Source organism: Coffea eugenioides, chromosome 6 (assembly GCF_003713205.1).
Source record: "Coffea eugenioides isolate CCC68of chromosome 6, Ceug_1.0, whole genome shotgun sequence".
In the NCBI taxonomy this organism is placed as follows: Eukaryota; Viridiplantae; Streptophyta; class Magnoliopsida; order Gentianales; family Rubiaceae; genus Coffea; species Coffea eugenioides.
The window spans coordinates 50,005,627-50,008,976 of NC_040040.1; positions in this window are offsets into that span (position 1 = coordinate 50,005,627).

Sequence of the window (3,350 nt, forward strand, 5' to 3'; positions counted from 1 at the left end):
CATTACTCCATTGAGTGGTAGAAAGATAATGGAGGGGTGACAAGATGTGTGGGACCGTGCTTCAAGAATGTCTCCAGTCGTTTTTTGGAAAAGTACCTTGCACGACCATTGTTTGCACTTGCTGTGAGACTCACACGTTTCAGTTCAACTCTTGTAGTTTTATGGGGCCTATCAAAGCTTAAAAGAATTTGGTATATTTAAAGGCATGAGATGGAAATGGGGGAAAGTTTTCATTGCCAATTATGGTAAGTGACATTAATTTTGGAACAGACCAAAAAGGAAAGCATAACACTTTCAATGGGACGGAGGGAGTAGTTTTTATACCTAGGGTATGATGAACTTTCTTTATCTTGTTAATGAAGTTCAATTGATTATTTGATGATATTATTTTGATCAAGTTATTTTGCACTTTTTCTTATCTAATTATGATTAAATGGCCATTAATTGTGATAATTTTAAGGTGTTAAGTTTATAATGCGAATTGAAATTTGACACTAGGTCAAAAAAGTACTAAATCTAGGGAATTTACTCACGAGAGTGGAGGTGTACCTTTGTGACTTTAATGGCTTATTTCATATAATTTCATAAAAGAAATAATCTTGTAGTTAATTTCATAATCATGAGAGTTGGTATGACTTAGCTACAAGTATAGTTGATTCACTACACGAGTAGGTTTTACATATATTAGGAAATTATGTCCTAAATAGCCAAGTTAATAACATTCAATTAAATCGGGAATTGCACTTGCAAGAGTAATGAGGAATTTCATAGTCTTAGGAGTTTTCTATTATTATTTTTATTACTTTTATTTCATGTTCATAGCGTAGATTTAATCTCTTGCATTTGTGAAAATCTAAATAATAAAGGAATTCGAAAATCATCGGTAATTGACAATCTTTCATGTGAAATCAATGCTTAATATCCCTATACTCGATAAATGATCTATATACATACAGAAAAATGAGATATTTATATTTTATTAAAATTTGGTGCATGGAAGAACCTCGTTAAGGTTTTGGCTCCATTGTCGGGAAAATTTTGCTTCAATATCAGTGCTAAGGATAACTTTATTAGTTTAGACATTTTTATTTGCTTTTCTTTTTTTTGTGTGTCAAGTGCCTTATTTGTTGTGTTTAGTATCTTGTTGAGAGTTTTGTTTTGCGTTTAGTATCTTATTTTTGGTTCGTGTCTTTTAAGCTATTTTTCTTGACTAATTTTACTTTTGAGATTGTTTGAAAGCATTTTTAGATTATAAGGAGGATAGTAAACAAAAGTGGATAAAAGTTTAAAAGAAGGAAGTTTGGCAATGGAGTACAAATTTTAAAACTACAACTATGGAGGTAATCAAAGGATGTCTGAAGACATGTCTTTTGAAAATGACTTGAGGAACTTAAAAGCTAAAATTGGTTTTATAACATTAAAAATTCAATTGGACATCATTACAAATATGTTTGAACGAAAGAGGAATGCTAATGTTTTTAATTCTAATCATGTGATTTGTGACTTGTGACTTGTGTGGAAATTATCATGCTATTCATACATATAGGCAAGCACAAAATGTGAATTCTTATGATGAATTTGAGTATTTCAGTCCTTGTTTTGATCAATATAGTCCTAACTGGGATAATTCTTATACTTATAGTTGGAATAATCAATGTGGATATAATGATTCTCTGAATTTTTATGATTACCAATCCGAATTTATCCAACTTGAATCAACGTCATCTTAGGAGTTAGCCATTGAAAGGTTAACTAATACACCTTTGTCTTGGGAATTAACAATTGAAAGGCTAACTAATATGACTTCCGGCTGTTTTGATAAGTTTGAGGATACATTAGAAGAATTAGTGACAGGTTGTCAGGCCTGTGCAATAATAAAAATAAGCCTAATTGCCAATTAAATTAGCCAAAACCCGATTCCAAATACTGGAGTAGGGACTCTAGGTGTGCAATGGGTTATTTGATTCACCCTATTCCCAAAGAGTTTGCTTGATCCGATATACCCGAATGGGACGACTTTTTTACACAAATAAATATTAATTTGTAAACATGGCAAGTAGGGTCGTATTCTCAGGAATTGGGAGTATTTGTCTCTTTCGAAGTCCAAAAATAACACAGAGGGTGTTTTTGTACAGGAGGTGACAATCAAATAAATTCAAATGAAAATGTAAAAATAAATAACTAACTAGAAATTAAATGACAACTCACTAAACTTAGAGTAACAATAATGAAGGGTCTAAAACAATTAAACTACTCCAACACAATTAAAATAAAATAAAATAGGCAACTAACAATCAAATAGCAATTCATTAAAAATCAAAGTAATAATAATTAAAGATCTAGCCAAGAAATAACTTCAGCAATGGTTCACCTAATTGATCATCGATGCACAAGCAATTTCAATTATTTATTAATAAATAGGTTATAACTGCCAAACAAGCGATGGCAGTCAACCCCTCCTTACTGTGTCAGTGGTTAAGGTACGCCCGTTAATCACTGCTCTAATTGAATAATAATCCCAGGTACGCTCGTAAGATTTAATTCCCCAATTGCCTTATATATTAGAGGAGCCCTATTCTAACCAAATAACGTACTACCAGAGTTATTTCAGATTAGCCCGCTTATTCCCCCGACACGAGTCTAACCGTGCCAGTTGTCACTATTTCAAGGCAATTAAACAATTACGGATTTAAATGCCCTAATTGACAATAGATTACCAAATTAACTAATTATCCGGATCCAAGACAATCAATTAATTAAATAACCGTAAGCATAGCAATCAAGGAATATGCGAATACCAATAAATAAAAGAAAAGATCAAATTAAATCGATCTCACAATTTTTATGCGACTCAAAACATCCGTTGTTTCCTGACTAGAAGGGAGGATTTAGTTCATGTTTAATGCGAAAAACCCACGCAAAATTGAAGAGAGAGACGCGGCCATCAGTTGGGCAATAGGCAAATTCAATTCGATCGTAGGAATCACGAAAAACGAAATTGCAGCAGATGATTTAATGTCTCCACTTGTCTTCTCATACCACGGAAGAAAAAGGAACTGCTACAAGCTAAAAGGGAGGAAAGTTAAACTTCTCCCCTAATTCTTTCTCCTGACATTCGTGGAGAATACTACCAAAAGCTAAGAAGAAAAGTCAAAAGTGAAGCTAAAAGATAGTGCTTGTTCTCTGCACCCTATTTCATATCTCCAATTTACCGCTATTTTCTCTTCTTTTTTTTTAATACTAACTACTCTCATTGCCTCCCTTTTGTGCAGCGCCCCAGCTAGAATAGAAGACCAAGCCCTCCGTCCGTCCTTGCCTTCGTAGAAATTACCAAAATGGGTGTGACGTCT